The sequence below is a fragment of the Melospiza melodia genome, chromosome 24 (genome assembly GCF_035770615.1).
Source record: "Melospiza melodia melodia isolate bMelMel2 chromosome 24, bMelMel2.pri, whole genome shotgun sequence".
Taxonomy (NCBI): Eukaryota; Metazoa; Chordata; class Aves; order Passeriformes; family Passerellidae; genus Melospiza; species Melospiza melodia.
This window is the reverse complement of record NC_086217.1, coordinates 10,869,864-10,889,546: the sequence shown is the minus strand read 5'-3', so window position 1 is coordinate 10,889,546 and position 19,683 is coordinate 10,869,864. Positions and strand designations below refer to the sequence as shown.

Here is a 19,683-nt window from a genome sequence, read left to right as displayed (position 1 = left end):
TGCCACTTATTCAGGGATATTCCAACATTCCTGTGGCACTTATCCAGGAATTTATTATCAATTTATTATTATTATTATTATTATTATTATTATTATTATTATTATTATTATTATTATTATTATTATTATTATTATTATTATTATTATTATTGTTATTGTTATTGTTGTTGTTGTTGTTGTTGTTGTTGTTTTGTTGTTGTTGTTGTTGTTTTAAAAATTATATTTTTATATGTATTTAATTTATATTTTTAAATGTATGTTTTAATTTATGTTTCAACGGGTTTTGAATTATTAGATAGATGTACATAATATATTTTATTTTAAATGTTATATTTATGTTTATGTATCAGTAAAATAAAATTTGTTGGTTTTTTAGAGTTATTGTTTATATGTGTTTTTATATATGTTATATTATATTTATAGGTGTTATATATTATTTATACATGCTTTATATATGTTGTATTTATATATATTATATATTACTTATATATAATCAGTAACCAACCTGTTCCTTAACTCTGCAGGCCCCTGGGCTTTAATGCAAATGAGCTGTGAGGCAACCAAACCCCAGTGCCAGCCTAATTAGCAATTCCTGCTCCCCTGGCTCAGGGCCCTGATGCCCATGGAAGCTCCATTCCCATCCTTCTGCAGGTTCCACCCCACACTGCACCTCAGGGATTTCTCTCATCCCCAGAAAATCCATCGAGGAATTTCCCCCCACCCCCCTCCTTTGTCCCAGGAGCAGGAGAACAGTTTGTGGCAGCTGTGAATAGCCGTGATGTAATTAATGAATTAATGTAATCAGCAGTGGGTGAGTGGCAGGCCAGGAACAGTGGCAGGGTGAGATCAGAGAGTGCTGAGCACTCATTTCACAGAGCCCCAGCTCTGGTGTGGCTGCTGCGTCCCTTCCCAACACACAGCATTATTTACGGTTATTTGTGAATTATCTGGGATTGTGAGGGAGGGCAGGAGCTGATATGCCAGGAGGGATCTTCCAGGGACAGCTTCCCTAACGTCACCGAGCAGCTCTGCTTCCTGAGCTCTCACAGCAGCCCCTCTCCTTCCTGTTTGCTGCTCCCTGGGCACAGGGGACAGGCAGGGCACAGCACGGCCTGGGGCCATGGCACTGCCAGCTGGGCCCTGAACAGGGGAATGCCAGCATCCCTGGGCACCATATCCAGCAATATTCCAATATTCCTGTGTCCCTTATCCAGCAATATTCAGCATCGCTGGACCCTTATCCAGGGGTATTGCAGCATTCCTGGGCCTGTTTTCCAGGAATAATCCAATATTCCTGTGCTCCTTACCCAGGGATATTCCAACATTCCCATGCCCGTTATCCAGGAATATTCAATATTCCTGTGCCCTTTATCCAGAAATACTCCAACATTCCTGCACCCTTTATTCAGGCATATTCCAATATTGCTGTGCCCCATATTCAGGAATATTCTAATATTCTCGTACCCCTTATCCAGGGATATTCCAAAATTCCTGTGCCCCTAATTCATGAATATTTCAATATTCCTGTGACACTTATCCATAAATATTCCAACATTTCCTGTGCCCTTTATCCAGAAATATTCCTGTGCCCTTTATCCAGGGATATGCCAACATTCCTGTGCCCCTTATCCATGAATATTTCAATATTCCCATGCCACTTATTCAGGGATATTCCAATATTCCTGTGTCCCTTATCCATGAATTTTCCAACATTCCTGTGCCCCTTATCGAGGTGTGTAGATGTGATCAATGTATATAGCTAGAAGAATCTAAAATAAATTAAGCATAGGGGTTGTTTTAAACAGGATTTTCCCTCCCTGTGACTCGCACAGAGGCCGATTTGCGCCCCTCAAGGCCCGGGACAGAGCTCTGAGCGTGAAATTCCTGACTGGAATTCTTGGTGTGGAATTTTCCCCCAGCTCCTGGACGGGAATCCCGAGCTGTTTGCCACCAGGCTGCTCAGCCAGCCGTGTTTTTCCTGTTCTACCTCTCCAGGCAAACAGGGTGAGAGAGGGAGCAGATCTTATCGGGGCCCATGTTAACAAAAATACATCAAATACAAACCTGCTACACTGCAAGTGTCAACACTCCACACACACACACACAAAAACGATATCTAAACTGCACTCGGGTTGATTTTATTGCCAAAGCAATTCCCAAAGATTGTTTTGAGAGACAACTTTTCTGTTTGGCCTCACAGGTGCTGTGGGCCTGTGAAATAAATCTCTCTCTTATTTATTCCACAATATCATTACAGGGGTGCTGTCACCAGAGAGAAGAGCGTGGCTATAGAGAATTTCACCCTCTGGTTTGAAATTTACTGCCCTGATTCAGGGCAGTTGGATAAATGATCGGCCATCAAAATTAAATTAAATTCAAGAGTGATGTACACAGCCTCAGCGGGAGATTTATCTTATCCTGTTTTGTATCCTGTATTTTTCATGGGTTGTTTTTACTCCTCGCTGAATAAAATGGAATTACAGCATGACTTGCTCAGAGCCAGATTCAAACACAAATCCAGAGGTGATTAACGAAACCCCAAATCACTCCCAAGGCCTGCCCAGCCCCAAATCATGAGCTCAGGCTGGTGGCATTCCTCTTCTGGAACATTCCACCTGGTGCCAAGCTCCATCAGCTCAGGATGAGAGGAACCTTGGGAAGTGAAGTCTTTGAAAAACACAAAGTGGTGTTTCCCAGAGGAAAAAAAAAAAAAAAAGAAAAAGAAAAAACCCCAAAACATCATTAGAGTGTCTTAATCTTAATTTGGGAGCAACCTCAAGGCTGATCAAGGGAGGGAAAGATTGAATTAAGGAGAATAAAAAGAGACCTCAGAGGTGCTGGAATAATGCCAGGAGTTCTGGAACAAAGGGAAAATGGTCTGAACAAAATAATGGCCCCAAAAAGCCCTGAGGATGGGCTGATGTCTGTTTGGGACTATCTAGAGCAGAGGTCAGACAAAATTAAAATAATAAAAAGTGGTTATAATTATTGAAGAGCCTTCAGGTACATTTAGGGCAGACAAAGCCCATGCAAAATGGACAACAGGTCACGGGTTTTGACACTTTTATAAGTTTGGTCCATTTTGGGGGTTAAGCTTCTAATTATAGCTCCAGGTAATGAAGACATTTTCCCCAAATTTGCTGCCCCCAAATTCACTTTTATTTCCATCTCAGGGCCTGAGGCAGTGAGGTGTCCTTGATTGCCAGGCCTGGAGAGGAATTGTTGTGTCTGCCCCAAATGGGAAAGCAGCAGCTCACACTGTACATGGAGTTTAGAGTTACATGCTGAAGAGCTGCAGGATTACAAATATATTTTATATATTTTATATATAAAATATTTCTATGTATATAAATATATATATATTTGTAAATATATATAAAATATAAATATATATAAAATACATACAATTTTATATATAATATATATAAAAATATAAAATATATAAAATGGATGAAATGTTTAATATTTATACATAAAATATGTTTACATATATAAATATTATATATTTTATGTATTTTAGATATAAAATACAAAAATACATAAAATATATAAAATATATGAAATATATAAAAATATATAAAATATATATAAAAATATAAAAATATAAAATATATAAAATATATGAAATATATAAAAAATATATAAATATAAAATATATAAAATATATGAAATATATAAAAATATATAAAATATATAAATATATATTAAAATATATAAAATATATAAAATATATGAAATATATAAAATATATAAAATATATAAAATATATAAAAGCCAGAATCCTGAGGAATCAGGGCCTGCAGCCCATCCCAGGGATGCAGGGATGTCCCTGCTGCTCCCTGCACTCACCAGGACTCTGCTCCCGGTGTCTGCAGGAGCTGCCAGGGGCTCCTCCACGCCCTGACGTGTGTGGATCATTCTGATCTTGTGCCCTGGGTTTGCTCTGGGGGTGTTTTTCCAATCAGGCTGGGAGATCTCTTTGTTCTGCCGTGTAAAACGCGGCTCTGAGGTCACCGCTCACCCTCCACACCCTTGGCTGTTTATGGACAGAGCTCCGAGCCCATTTCCCGCTGGGGAGGACGCAGAGCTGGCTGGGTCATTGTCAGCCTCGATTGTTCTCCAGGATAATCCCAAGGAATGGAGCTGCTCACCAGCCTGGGGATTTATTGTGGTAAAAGCATCTTATCAACAATGAAAGGATGTGCAGTGTACCAGAAGTGCGGCTGAGGACAAAAATCTGCTTTTCCTATTAAAGCATGAATGGGAACCAGCTCCACTGATTCAAAAGGAAAAACTGGTTAAATGTTCAGGGCCACCTAATTAAAATGTGTATTCCAACATTCCTGTGCCTCATATCCAGGAATATTCCCTAATTCCTGTGCTCCTTATCCAGGAATAATCCAATATTCCTGTGTCCCTTATCCATGAATATTTCAATATTCCTGTGCCCTTTTTTCAGGGATATTCCAAAATTCCTGTGTCCCTTATCCATGAATATTCCATAATTCCTGTGCTCCTTATCCAGAAATATTCCAACATTCCTGTGCCCCTTATCCAGAAATATTCCAAAATTCCTATACCCCTTTATCCATGGATATTCTAATATTCCTGTGTGCCTTATCCAGGAATATTCCAGCATTCCTGTGTCCATTATCCAGGAATATTCCAATATTCCTCTGTCCCATATCCAGGGATATTCTAATCTTCCTATGCCCCTTAACCATGAATATTACAATATTCCTGTGTCTCTCATCCAGGAATATTCCAACATTACTGTGTCCCTTATCCATCAATATTCGAATATTCCTGTGCCCTTTATCCATGGATATTCCAAAATTCCTGTGCCCTTTATCCAGGAATATTCCAATATTCCTGTGCCCCTTACCCATGAATATTCCAGCATTCCTGTGCCTCTCATCCATGAATATTCCAATTCTAAAGGCCATTTCTGATGCCACCAAAACAGGTGGCTCTGGATTTCTGTGTGTGACAGAGGTCAGCAGGGGCATCCCAAGGGATGCCAACCTTTCTGTGTGTTTATATTAGGAGGCTGAATTATTTAAAATTGAAATTTTAAAATAATCTCCATTTAATAATTGAAAATTGAATTATTTAAAACCTGTGCTTTTGGTTCAGGGCAGATTTTGGCACTCTAATCTGCATTTCCTCAAGCTGCAGGCTGCACATTCCTCTGTCCCAGTCCTGGGCATTGTTATCTGTTTAGACGGAGCTCTGGGATCCTCCAGAATAAAAGAATCCTTATTGCAGGAATCGGAAAAATATCCAGGAGGAGGGATGAAATATTGCCCCTCCACACAGAACAGGGAACCTTTTCTTCCTGTGCTGCTTCAGGACCTGCTCCTGCAAGGTCTCATCTGTCAGCGGCTGCAATCAGCTCTAAGAGCCCGAATTACCACCCTGGAAATCGCTGGGATTGTTTTGGTGACACAAAACCCAGCCAGGGCGGAAGCTCTCGGGCAGGTTTGGGGCAGCACCCTGCAGAAAGGAGGGAGAGGAACGGCAGAGTTGTCTTTAAAACCAGGACTGGGGGATTAAAGAAACAATGGGAGGGATTCCGCTGATTGATGAATGGCAAAAGATATTTGCTTTTACAAATAAATATTAGGTTGGCTGATAAATGAAATTGGATATTGAAAGATGAAAGAAACAATGGGGGAAACTCATAAATTCCATAAGAAAAATTAAAGGGGGAGTTATACATTAGAGGGGAGTCTCTGGTAGCAGGTGTTTTGGGAAGTCTGAACCTCTCAAGTACCTCAGGAATGGGGAAAGAGAGAGGAATACTGGGATGAAAAGGAGATCATCATCATCATCATCATCATCATCATCATCACCAGCCTCATCATCAGACCCTCTTGCTTTGAGAGGAATGGCAGATTTGTCTTTCCAAACCAGCTCTGGATCTGCTGGGAGATAAAACCAGCGCTGGGAGATAAACAAACAACGGGAAGGATTCCACTGATTGATAAATGGAAAAATATATTTGCTTTTACAAATAAACTTTAGGGTTGCTGATAAATGAAATAAAACATTGAAAGATGAAAGGAAGGGAAACCTGTAAGTTCTGTAAGAATTAAAACAATGAGGAAAGAAAAACCCACAAGTTCCATAAGAATTAAAAAGGAAAAGGGAGGGTTGTACACTAGAGGGGAATCTCTGGGATCAGGTGTTTTGGGAAGTCTGAACCTCTCAAGTACCTCAGAAACGGGGAAAGAGGGAGGGAAATATAGCCAGGAAATTGGGATAAAAACGAGGCTGCATCCTCCAAAAATTGGAGACACCCCAGGGATGCCCCATGGCCTCTGCCTTTATTAGAATAAAGTAAAAATGACTCTTCTGTCTTCTTTTTGGACAGAAACCTTTGCTGTTTGTGGATGAATTTTCCTGACAGGATCCTTTCTCAGACCCATTCCTGGAGCCCAGCCTCTCCTTAGGGCTCTGTGCAGGGAGCTTGGGTTTCACTCTATTCCCCCCAACCCCTGGGACACACAGCCTCGGCCTGATTTGGGAAACAAAAACATTTAACGGCGTTTTTTAAGTTTTTCCACTGATTTCAGCAAGGTCTGTCCCAAGCTGAAGAATTTGCAGGAACGGTGTTAATCTGATGTCACAGTGGCAATAAATCCAATTGTGCTGGATCGCACTCTGCCCATTAAAACGCTGTGACCGACCCATTGTCATCCAAGTGGAACCGCATTCCACCGGCTGCTCCAAAGGTTCTGATTTCACTCCCGATTGTTGCCAGGGCAACTGCACCTCCATCCAAAACTGCCTCACCAACCTCTGAACTCCACTGAACGGGCTGGAGATAAAGCAAAGCACTAATTGCTTATTCCCATTGAAAAAAATCCAAATCGAGCCTTTCTGTAATTACTTATTCCCACAGAAAAAGTTCAAATCAAACCTTTTTTTTTGAGGCCTGCATACCAGAAACTCAAAGAACTCTTGGAGGGTCACTTGGGGTGGGTTTTTTGTTGGTTTTTTTTTTTTTTGCCTCATTTCTTTGTGGAATAACTGGTTGTGGTGACAAAACACCATGAAAAGATTAATATTCTAAGGCTATCCAGAGCAAGATTGCGCTGGAAATCTCACCACAGGCTGCTCCTGGAAAGAGTCCTCACTCTTTCTGAAGAGGATTTTCATGAATAGCCAAACAGCTGGTGAAGGCTTGTGAGTGGAAATAGAAATATTTGAATTTCTCCCATTGAGATTCCTGGTGGAAAGTGGCCTGTCCTTTATGGCCTCTGCTTTTATGAAGTGAATATCATCTCTGTGGCTCAGATTTGTCCTGATCTGTATTTGAGAGGGACAAAGCCAGGTAGGAAATTGCTCTTTCTCCCAGGGCTGCTGGGGATCAGCATTTCCTGGAGAGCAAAAGGGGCCATCCAAAATCGGGTCTGGGGGGTCAGGAGTGAGCAGGGCCAGGTGCTGCAGGTTCTGCCACCCCAGAACAGTGCCCTGGCGCACAGAATTTAGTGCCAACTTCAAACCAGTTCGGGAGAGAATATTTTAAATGGAACTGGATGTTTTGTGAAGTTGTCTCAGGAATGGAGATGCCTTCATTAAACATGGAAATCTTCCAGTAAAATTTTACTCTTTTATCCAGGTGAGTCCTTTCACACAGCTCTGTGAGCCAGTCTTGGTTTTCCCCTGAAGAAAACTTGTCTGAAAAAAGGCCAAAATTACCTTTTTTTTTTTTTTTTTCCAGTTTGTTTGCCAGACAAACTGAAATATCAACCCTTAGATCTTCTGTGGGAAGTGCTGACCCATTCTCCCAGCAAGGAGAACTCCAAAATTCAATGGTTCGACTGCTGAACCTTTCCACAGCTTCCAATTCTCCCAGTTCTCCAGCCCACCATGTCACCACAAAGCTGGGAATTTGGAGAGTATCCTCCCCAGGATGCACCCTCAGAACATGAATTTATCTGCTTCAAAAAGAGGAACCAATGATGGAATCCTGACTGGAAAACTCAAGAAATGAACCAGTTCCTTGTGAAATTCATCACAGCCACTTCTTGAGTTCCAGCCTTGCCTCCTGCCAGGCAGGACAGACAAGTTCTCTTTTACAAGAGAAGATGAAAAATGAAGAATCAAATCAAGGCCTTGTCCCTTGGTTTGAAAGCAAACAGAAACGGGAGGTGGTGTTTGCACGCTGGGCTCGTTTGTATTTATCACTCAGTGGTTTAATTGCACAATGAATTACTGGGAAGGGGAGTTCTCTTACCAAAGTTTCCCACCAGAAGCTCAGGGTGAGAATATTGGGCAAGAAAGGTGACTAAGAGCAGAAAAAGGGGCAGAGAATCTCCAGAATTTCAGTCATGCCAGGGAACACTGGGGTGAGGGAGCAGCAGCCTGGTGAAAGGTTTGTGCTGTCTTAAAAAACCAAACCACCTCTAAAACATATCCCATAAAGTATTTTCCCTTAGATGGATTTAAGATAAAAAGATGACACTCCATTCAAGCCTCTCATTAGAACATCTTTGTCAAATATGTTAATTTGCAAGGTCTACAAAATCATCTATGCAATCTACCTATGTGTGCATTTTAGTGTATTCCACCATAACAAATTGTTGCACCATAAAAATCCTTATCAAGAACTGAAATAAAAGCCCTTTACCCCTTAACTGTGTCTAGATCTTCATTTTGAAACTGCAACCAATTGTTGCACCATAAAATTCCTTATCAAACACTGAAATAAAAGCCTTTCATCCCTTAACTGTGTCTAGATGTTAATTTTCAAACTGAGGTGAAGGAGTAGGAGAACCTTCCTCAGTGTGGAGGTTTCCCACCTGACTTTTCCAGGAGATGTTCAAAACCTCTGCTGGCAGAGGGGCTGCTCAGATTTCAATCTTTTTGTCTGGGAACGCATCTTCTGCTGAAGTTTTTGTTCTTTAGGAGAATTTCTCTGAGCTAATGACCCATCCATCAGTCCCTAAGTGACAGGCACAGAAATCCTGGCGAGGATTCCGCTGGTAATTCCAACAATTCCAGCAGAGTTGTTGCTACACTCTTGGAGCCCGTCTAAAATATGGATTGCCTGGATATCACCTGAATTTAGAGAATTTGCAGCTGGTGAACTCCGATTGATCAGCTGGCGTTTGCTCAGCGCTGCCAAACCATCCATCAGCAAGAGCTGAAATAATCCTGGTTTTGTCAGAAATGAATCAACTGCCCCAGCTCTGCTGCACCCATCTCCTTATCTCACTGTATTCACACCTTATCAGAGCAGGAATTGGGAGAGAGCAGCAGAATGTGGGTCCAGAAAAACATCCTGGAGTTTGGGAAGAGAAGAGAAGAGAAGAGAAGAGAAGAGAAGAGAAGAGAAGAGAAGAGAAGAGAAGAGAAGAGAAGAGAAGAGAAGAGAAGAGAAGAGAAGAGAAGAGAAGAGAAGAGAAGAGAAGAGAAGAGAAGAGAAGAGAAGAGAAGAGAAGAGAAGAGAAGAGAAGAGAAGAGAAGAGAAGAGAAGAGAAGAGAAGAGAAGAGAAGAGAAACAAAAAGATGCAAAACCGCTGTGAGGTTCATTAGTGTTTGCAGATCGGGAAAATTAATCTTCCTCCTTTCCTTCTTTCAGTGACTAATTTCTGTTACTGTAACAAGGAGCAAAAAAGTTGATCTCCACCAAAACTTAAATATTCACTTCCTCTTCTCCACCCACTCTGCTCACTTGATAAAGCACTTCCCTCTCCATTCCAGCTCCGGCGAGCAAGCTCACAACAATATTACAGCAAACACTCTAAAAAAAAGGTTTTTCTGTCAATTAGATGTTTATAATCACACTCTGCATCACCATCCCCAGAGAATGAGTCAGAGCTCCCAGGGGAGCACGATCCCAGAAGGAAGGAAAATGATGTAACACCAGGACTTTACAAAAGTTTTTATCCACACAGAGCAGCTCTGACAGTCTGGATCCCCTCTGGATTTCAGCCCTCCCAGCAAAGGTTTTTATCCAGACAGAACAGTCTGGATGCCCTCAGGATTTCAGATTTTCCCAATCTGGATCCCTTCTGCATTTCCAGCCCTCCCAACCTGGATCCCCTCTGGATTTTCAGCCCTTCCACCCTGGATCCTCTCTGAATTTCAGGCTCTCCCATCACTGCATCCCCTCTGGGTTCCAGGCTTGTGGTGGGCACTGCCTGGAGAAGAGTTTGGATCGCAGCACAGGCACAAGGATTTGAGGAAGTTTGGCAGCAAGGAATGTGCAGGAGCCAGGACTGTGTCAGCAAAGCCCTGGCAGAGGCACCCCAAGCCTTCCAGGGACAGTGAATTGTCTCTGCCACCTCTCAGCTTGCCCAGGTGAGCTGCTCTGGACAGGTACCTGCCCCTTGCTGCAGCAGTGAAACCCCAGAGACAGCAAGGAGAGGAAATCCTGCCCCCCATTCAGCCTCAGGTGTGACATTCCCAGATCCTCAACCTGCTCAGAAAGGGATCTCAGAGTTTTCAGGACAGGTTAAAATGTTTGCTCAGGGTTTAGAAATAGAGGAATGGAGGGATTTCTAAAGGGGATGAGCAGGATTCTTGCTCTCTCACATTTTTTTTGTGGATTTTCATGGTGTAGGAGAGGGAAAAATCTCTCAGCAGGCTCCTTGCACAGGTAGAGATCACACAGGTGCTCAGGCACAGACCCTCAGATCCAACAAATTGTGAATATTCCTGTTTGTTCCTCAGCCCACACTCACGCAATCACCCCCACAAACCCTGAGCAGGGTTTTCAAAACTTTTATTCCGTTTTCAGTCTCATGTGAAGGGTGAGACAACACAGATGTTATAATTCACACTATCACAATCAGAAGCCAATTATTTCTTAATTACAATACACTACAAGTGTTTCTTGGCCTATTAACTTTAGCCACCCCATGCTGCAAATGCTTTAAATCCAATAATCTAAAATGATTGATGCAGATCCTACTACAATGCACCTTTCACAGTTCTATTTCTCTAAACTATTTAATCTTATTTGTGAGACCATCCTCTGAAACTTGTTTCTAGTTTCACTTCTCTCTCACCAATGTCTGTCCTATCCCATGGCATTTCTAAGTCAGCATTTCTTATCTCAAAGTGTACATACAGATGCACACGATGTCAAGCTTTAAAATTTTCCTACAATTCCATTTCCCACATTCTCCCTGCAATTCCATTTCCCACATTCTCTGAGGAGTTCTCACCCTGACCCGCGGTGTTTAGAGCCTGGCTCAGCCCTGCAATTACCCAGCTCAGCACCCTCCCTAAACATGGGCTCCAACAAGCTCTGCCTCTCCTTAATATTCAAATTAACGCGAATTCCAGCCACTCAAACCGTGTTTCCAAACAACAACCATCGAGCTGCCAGGTTACACTCAAAACTGAACCGTGAGCAGGTTATTCCCACCCGGGGTGTTTAGTTAGTTCAGAGCTCTCTAAGGCAACAGAATTTCTGTTTATGCGAACAAACCCAGGGAAAAGAGTAATTTAGGAAGTGAGGAAGGGGCTTTACCTGAATGTCCTGCTGAGGTTCCAAAGGATCCCTGCTTCACTCCCTCCTTTCTCTGGCTCTGTCTCTCTCTCCTTGCATGGCTGGACTGACAGGTTGGCAGGGCTGAGAACGACAGGTTGGGTTTGTTTTTTTTAGACACAACTCCTCCCCCTCTCAAAGAAAAGGAAAGAAAAAAAAAAAAAAAAAAAAAGAAGAAGAAAAAAGAAGGCAAGACTGTTTGGGGAAAGTTCACAGAAAATCCTGTCCTTTCAGCACATTGGAGCTGGTGAGAAAAACGCTGCTTTGGGGAGCCCAGCAGTTTTCCAAGGGTTTTTCTCAAAAAGGTTCAAGGTTTGCTTTGCAAGAAGTGTGAAGCAGCCAAAGGATTTACACCAGGAGCAGACCTGACCCAAACCTTCCCCATTTCCCTGAGAGCTGATCCAGAGGTGATTGCAGCCCTGACAAGAGGACAGGCTGGAAAGGGGCCTTGGATTTTATCCTTGCATCCCAGCACCATTATTTCTGGGGAATAAATGTCACCCAGAGGTGTCTAAAAACCTGATTTTTTTTTCCCTCAGAACCCAGTGCTGCTCATCTGCCCTCACTGCGGGTTATTTTAAATTCCTGATTTGCTCTGTATTGGTTGCACAAAGACCAGCTCAGCTTCTGTCCCTGTCCCCTGAGAGGGTCCCAGAGAGCTGGGGGAGGATTTTACACAGTTTTTACACAGGTTTTTCACAGTGACCACAGAAAGGGGGTCAGTATGAAAAGCTGCCACTTCCAGAGGCTTTTCCAGGTGTTCTGGCTCAGGTGGGCAAAACTCATCCCTGGGAATGCTCTACTACAATTCTTTTAGAACCAAGATGCAGACACTGATTTCCCCCCCGGTTTATCAATAAATTCTTAATTAGAGATGTGTCAAACTAATTCAGAGCTGCCTGTGCCCTGCTGGCCATGGAGTTTTGCTCCTGGCAACCCATGGCACGATTTTCTGCTAATAAATGCCAGAACAGAGCAGCCAAGGGGTTGGTGAAACAACTTCTACCCTCCCACTCCCCTGCGAACTCCAAAAGAATGGACAATCAGCCTCCTTGGGTCTCTAAAGCTTTTTTAAGTTGGCACTTTGGGCACAAATCTGCAATTTCCAGGCCTGTTCTCTGTAGAGTTGCTGCCTCTTCTTTACCCAGCAAGCAGGAAAACAAATGGACAGTAGAGTAATGGCTGTCATCTGCATAAATTTGCACCACTGACTCCTTGAATAGAAACCCATCTCCTCTGGGTCAGATTTTCACCTGAGTTGGAACAATGAGGATTCAGAGGCTTCCATTATCTGCCTCATGGTGCTGGTGTCACAGCTCTGCAAAGCCACAAGGGTTCCAAAACTTCTGGAAAAAATGCCCAGCAAGTTTAATTTAACATTATAACGAGCTAGATTACAGGTGAAACCAGCACATCTCATGATGCTGAGCTGGAGCAGAGGCTGGGCAGAGTCACAGAATAAAGCTGGGATTTATTCAAAGCATCTCCTCCATGGATCCACCTTGGGCAGCACAAGAGCCCAGCCAGGGCTGCACCCAAGATGAACCAAAATGGCCCCAAAATGAACCCAAGATGAACCAAAATGGCCCCAAAATGCACGGCCGGGCACGGGGTCTCTCCCTGGGATCAGCTCTGCTCCATTTGCACCTTGCAGTTCATTGTCCCATCCCAGCTTTAGCCCCTGCAGTCCCACCCTGCTTGTTTTTCTCTCTCCAGCCCACGGTGTTTGTGCTCCTGGGCTGAGATTTGGATCATTTGTCCTTGGTGCCCAGCTGGAGCAGGAATTGTTTTGTCTCCCTGCTCTGTGCACAGAGCTCAGCATGCCCTGATGTGAGCCCAGCCCACACACTGAAGCAGCACAGAACCTGAAACATAGAAAAGCTCAAACCTGAGGCATCACTCACACAGAGTCAGTGTGACATCACACCCAAAAATGTCTCCTTACAAGCTCAGCTCTATCTCCTGCACCAGGGGAGAGCCACATCCATGGACTCCATCAATTCCATCTCTTCCAGGACTCATTTCCATCCCTCCTGCATTCCCACCCTGCCTCTCTCATCAGGAGCTGCTCTCAGCTCCCCTCTGAAGATGGACACAGAGATAACACAAACAGCTCAGCAATCCCTGCTGCCAGTGGAACCAGTTCCTCGAATCCAGACAAAACCAAACCGGGCAAAGTTCAGAGCTCAGGGGTGGTGCTGGAGGCACCACTGCCTGTGAGGGAGGAGAGGAGCTGCTCTTCAGGTCTCAGCACGGTCACACACGGCAGCTTTCTGCATTTCCAGCCTGAATTCCCAGTGCAGAAGGATGGGGATAAGAATTTAGTGGCATTCAGCACATTCCAGTGCTGTATCACGGGGAGATTTCCCAGCAGAGATCCAACTGCAGCTCCCCTGGGCACTGATTTGGGTTTTTCTCAGTCCTCTCTCCTCAGCATTATGATGTTGGAGATCCAGACTCTTCAAAAGATTTGCAGCTTAAAGAATCTTTAAGATCTTTTAGCACAGGGGTTTGTTCTCTTTATTAATTACCCTGGCACCAAGAAATCCCTGAAAACTTGCCCAGCACGATGCTCTTGCTTTACCTCTGGCATTTCCATCCCTCATGGGACTCCTGGAGGGGGAGAGAAGCTGAACAGCATCACCAGGAGAGGGAAATCTCCAATCTCCAGCTTCCATCCCAATCCCAGCCCATGCCTGGAGTGTGACAGGTTTCTTTCTGCTAAGGGTGAATTAAAGCCAAGGGCCCTCATTTTTCAGCAAACACAATTGCTAGAAGAGCTTCAAAGCAGTCAATAAACGCACTTCAATTAAGCACGGCAGTGAGGTCGGATTTCTTGTTTTTCCTGTTTCACCAGCAAGTTTCAAGACAGCCTCATAATGAACCCTGGGAGCACAGCTCGTTACAGCATCAGAGAAATTGCAAAATTGCAGCAAACTTAGGGTTGTTATGTTCTCTGGTGTTGTTGGGTTCCCAGGATGAGGTCAGAGATGAGAATCTAAGATTTCAGAAGGCTGATTTATTATTATATTATATTATATTATATTATATTATATTATATTATATTATATTATATTATATTATATTATATTATATTATATTATATTATATTATATTATATTATATTATATTATATTATATTATATTATATTATATTATATTATATTATATTATATTATATTATAATTATATTGTGTTGTATTATATTATATTATATTATATTATATTGCATTATATTATATTGTGTATTATATTACATTATATTGCCTTATATTGCATTATATTATATTGTGTTATATTATATACTAAAACTATACTAAACTATAGAGAAAGGATACAGACAGAAGGCTAAAAAAGAAGAAAATAAAAACCCGTGACAGACTCAGAGTCCGGCACAGCTGGGCTGGGATTGGTCATTAATTAAAAACAATTCACATGGAACCAATCAAAGATGCACCTGTTGGTGAGGAACCTCCAGCCCACATTCCAAGCTATCAGATAATTATTGTTTGCATTTCTTTCCTGAGGCTTCTCAGCTTCTCAGGAGAACAATCCTGGCAAAGGGATTTTTCGGAAAATACCATAGTAGTAATGTTCTGGTAGCTGCACTCCCTAAAGGAAAAAAAAATCAAAGAGGAAGGAACGTGTCTCAAAATGCAGGAATTTCATCCCAAACTCCTTGGTGCAGTGCCAGGACTCCCATGGTTTCAGAGGGCCGGGGATCAATACTAATGTGTGGAAAATTAAATGACTCAAACTGCTGTCTGCAAATAGATGACAGGGGAAAAGAGGTGAAACAAATCTTCCCTTGTGAGGAAGGCACCTAGCAGAGTCGAGACCTCCCTGAAGAAACACAGATAAACAAACTATAAAAATCCTCAGAGAGAAAACTAAAACAAAGAAAAAAAAGGAAAAAAGCCCTCAAAAATCCCTAGAGACTAGTAAAACTAAAACCAAAACTGATAACTGCAAGTCAGTCGCAGAACAGAGGAGCTGAAGAAGAGAAACCAACAACAAAAGTCAAATATATCTCAGAGTTAATCAAATATAGTTATAAGAAAAGTAATATCCAGACCACAAAGAGAAACCTTAGATCTCACTGATCAAGAATATCCCATGACTGCCCCAAAAGACCAACTAAAAAATCTTTTACACCAAGAACACAAACAATTTCCAAATAAGAGCCAAGGACTCTTTTCAATCCCTTTCTCTGAGACTCTGTGAATCTAAGATCATTTTAGATATATATAGATATAGACATAGATATAGATATAGATATAGATATAGATATAGATATAGATATAGATATAGATATAGATATAGATATAGATATAGATATAGAAATGTAGTTATCTATACATACATATATATGTATATTTATATACCTCTCTATATATATGATATATATATGTGTGTATATCTATCTATCTATCTATCTATCTACATTTATATATATGTATATATATAAGCAATTTCCAAATACAGAGCCAAGGACTCTTTCCAATCTAAGTTTATTTTATATATATATATTTTTACATCTATATCTATATCTATATCTATATCTATATCTATATCTATATCTATATCTATATCTATATCTATATCTATATCTATATCTATGTCTATGTCTATATCTATATCTATGTATGGACTGAACCCTCTGGTGTTTGTGGATTAATTTTCCTGACACTCAGATCAATCCCATGTTCCAAGGGGATCTGTGTTCCCTCATTCCCTCTCTCAGTTCCTGCACACATCCCTTGTCTCCACAGGTTCCTTGGGCTGCTCCAGGCACTGGAGCCATCTGTGTATTGCAAAGGGAGAAAGGGGGAAAACCACAATTAATTCCCCAAATTTTATCCTTTAGAGTGTGGATCCCTCAGCCCACCCTGCAGTGGCCACTGATCCCAACCCATCGCCTCAAACCCCAGCAAACACCTGCAGAACCCTTTTTGTGACCTGGCTGAGGCTGTTGCTCTGAATTTCCACCCATTCCAATCCCAAACTCTCTTTTAATCCCATAAAATCTGCAGGTGCTGAGTGCTGGAGTGGGCGGGGAGAGCTCCCTGCAGAGAACAGCAGCTCACAGAGTGGTGGTCCCACAAAAATCAGCACAAAATCCCATTTTTGGTGGGCCTGGGGGTGCCACAGAGCCTCTGGCACATCTGAGAGGTTGTGCAGGGTGTTGGGAATGGCAGGAGTGCTCCAGTCCTTTTCCATGTGCACAGGGGCTGAATAATTCACCGAGAAATCAGCTGGCCAGTGTGGAAATAATGTGAAATTACCTGAGCCCTTAGGTATTACATTAAGTGGATCTCTAGGGGAGGGTGTGGATTACTGCAGCCGAATAGAGCCCTTATTTATCAGCTGGAAAAGCTAAATGTCATTTCCTTTCCTTTCCTCCATGGTTTCCCTCCCCACATCCCCATTTCTGGCGAGCAGGAGGTGCAGACAGTGTAGGAACATGTGCCTGATTGTTTAAATCACCAGAGCTGTTACTTGGGGCACGGAGGGGGGAGAAGAAATTAAGATTTCTGCTGGTTTCCTGGGGAGAATTACAGGGCTAGGAAACATAAAACACCGAGGAAAGGAAATGGGTTGTGGAGCACCTGGGCTCTGATTTGACATCCCAGAGTCCCAGCTCAGGGAGGGAATTTGTGCATTCTCATCTACTGTGGTGCTTAATAGGAACCAGGATCAAACTAATCTAATATTCTTATTCCGTACTTTATAAAGCAAGACTGCATTAAGAAGGATCTTTTTGTTTTTACTCCTTAATGAAGTTTGAATACTGTTAAATTAAATTCTACTAATAAAGAGCCTTTGCTTTTTTACTAATTTGCCTCTGGAGTCTCAAGGGTGTTGACCTAAAGATAAATATCAGAGCAGTTCAGCTATCTATTATGATCTCTGCTAATGATGTCAACAAGTCAATTCTAATATCAACTGAGGAGAAAATTTTCATGCCAGGACTTAGCTTGTGCTAAGAGGGGGGGAAAAAGCTCTTTTTGTGGTAAAAAGCTCAAGACACTCAGGTGGTTTTCCCTGTCTCTGGCACAGGATAATTGTAGGGATATTCCTCCTCTGCAGTAACTGAGATGGATCTAAACCATACTGAATTCAGACTTGAAGAGAAGGAGAAATGGTTCTGACCATTTGGGAACGTCAGAAAAAATGTTCCTCATCATTTGGGAATGCCAGGACAAATGTTCCTGACCATTTGGGATGTCAGGATGAATGGTTGTATTTGGGAATATCAGGATGAATGGTTGCATTTGGGAATGTCAGGATTCCCAGTGTCTGTCCGTGAGGAAGGATGAGTGTGGCACTGGGCTTTGCTGCTGACCCCAGCTCTTCTCCACCAGGTTCTGCAGGTGCTCTCTGGGCATCTCCTGCACATTTCTGCTCACCTTGCCAGAGGTCAGGGATGCTCTGAGCTCCTCACCACCCTCTTTTTCCCAACCCTTTTAATTCCATTCCCTAATTCCAGCTAGGCCCCATCAAAAGGCACCTGAATGCAGCTGCTGGTCTCTGTGACTACACAAGATGTGAAATTCCCTCCCAGTTTCCAAACCCCAGGCAGGCTCCTTCCCCCTCTGCACATCCCACTGCCCGTGGGGACAAACCCAGACTGCAGGGACAGCGAGGAGCAGGACTTTTGGGTGATTCTGAGGTCACCTCCCCAGCTTTCCATCCCTGACCTGAGGCTGTGCCTTTACCTTACCTTGCAGAGGTGCCTTGAGGACAAAAAATTCCATATTTCAGGGCACGGCAGCGGGGCTGGCTAATTCTAGCTCTGCAGGGAGCGGGGACAGAGCTGCCCATTGACTCATGTGGGATTTACAATGAGCCCTTATCCATTTTAGGGATTTACAATGAGCCCTTATTCATTTTACATTGGCCCTGAGCAGCCATCTGAGGATAGCAGGGCCTGACTATTAATTCCTCAGTGGGTAAACAATCAGCATCCCTGTTAGAGTGGAGTAAATTAATGGAGGTAACCAAGGCAACCCCAGTGTGGCTCCTGGGGTGCCTTCATGGGCTATTTGCAGGCTATGAAAAGAGCTGAGTGCATTTGCTCTCATTTTTCTTTTATTATTTTTTTTTTTTTGTGCTCCTCCATAAAGGAAAAGCTTTCCTGGACAACCAGGCAGCGAGGATAAAGTAAATAGCTTTTCCCAGAAAGCCAACCTTGACTTTGTTGTAATTGCTGTGTAAATATAATCCCACTCATCAATTAAATGCTGCTCTCCAGGGCTGGAACATTATCCATGTTCATGGGGATGGAATCCCTGTCAACTCTGGCTCCCCATTCATGGGCATTAGCCTTGGCAAGGAGAATGTGATTGCTTGAATAAATTCAGCTGCCACCTCCAGCACCCCTGGATCAGCTGACAAGCCCCAGTCTGGCTGCAAGAGGGGCTCAGAAATATGTTAGCACGGAAATCCTAAATATTCAGCCCTCAGTGGGGAGTTCAGATGGGTTATTGATAAATAGAAATAGCCCAGCCCTTGCTGACCCCTTGGTCCTACAGGTGATACTGAAGAACAGAAAGTTGGGGTTTCTGAAAAGTGTTTGAGCAAGAAAAATTCTGAATTTTTACCAACAAATATTTTGCCATGGAAATCCCAGATATTCAACAGGGGATTGAAATGGGTTATTGATAAATAGAAATAGCTCAGACCTTGCCAGCCTCAGAGCTGACCCCTTGGTCGTACAGGTATTAGAATCAGAAAGTTGCGTTTTTTCCAAAAGTGTTTGAGTAAGAAAAATTCTGAAATTTTACCAACAAATATATTGGCTTGGAAATCCTAAATATTCAACAGGGGATTGAAATGGGATATTGATAAATAGAAATAGCCCAGCCCTTGCCAGCCTCAGAGCTGACCCCTGGGTCCTACTGAAGCCCTGGTCCCTACTCTCAGGTGTTACTGAGGAACAGAATGTTGGGTTTTTTCCAAAAGCATCTGAGTAAGAAAAATTCTGAATTTTCCCCAACACCCACAAGTCCAGGTCCTGCATTCCTTGCAGATCTCTCCCACAACCTCCCACTGCCCGTGCCCAGCCTCTGCAGGTGGGGGTTACATGATTTTTGAGCTGCCTGGATGCAGGCGGTTGTACATGCCAGAGGGCAGTTGCTAATTAATAAAATGCTAATGAAGGTCTCAGCAGC

General features: G+C 42.7%; 1 protein-coding gene across 3 annotated transcripts in view; it reads right to left on the bottom strand.

Annotated features, from left to right (window-relative positions):
* Positions 1–19,683, bottom strand: part of KCNJ16 (potassium inwardly rectifying channel subfamily J member 16) — a 36,014-nt gene that overhangs the window by 8,768 nt on the left and 7,563 nt on the right. The window contains exons 1-2 of one of the 3 annotated variants that reach the window (XM_063175616.1): positions 18,234–18,339; positions 11,492–11,593 (exon numbers count right to left, since the gene is read on the bottom strand). The exons of 1 other annotated variant lie outside the window; for it this stretch is intronic. The gene's annotated coding sequence lies outside the window, so the exon portion shown is untranslated. Of the gene's footprint in view, positions 1–11,491; positions 11,594–18,233; positions 18,340–19,683 lie in introns of those variants that run through there. One more of the 3 variants, XM_063175615.1, reaches the window with a different exon arrangement.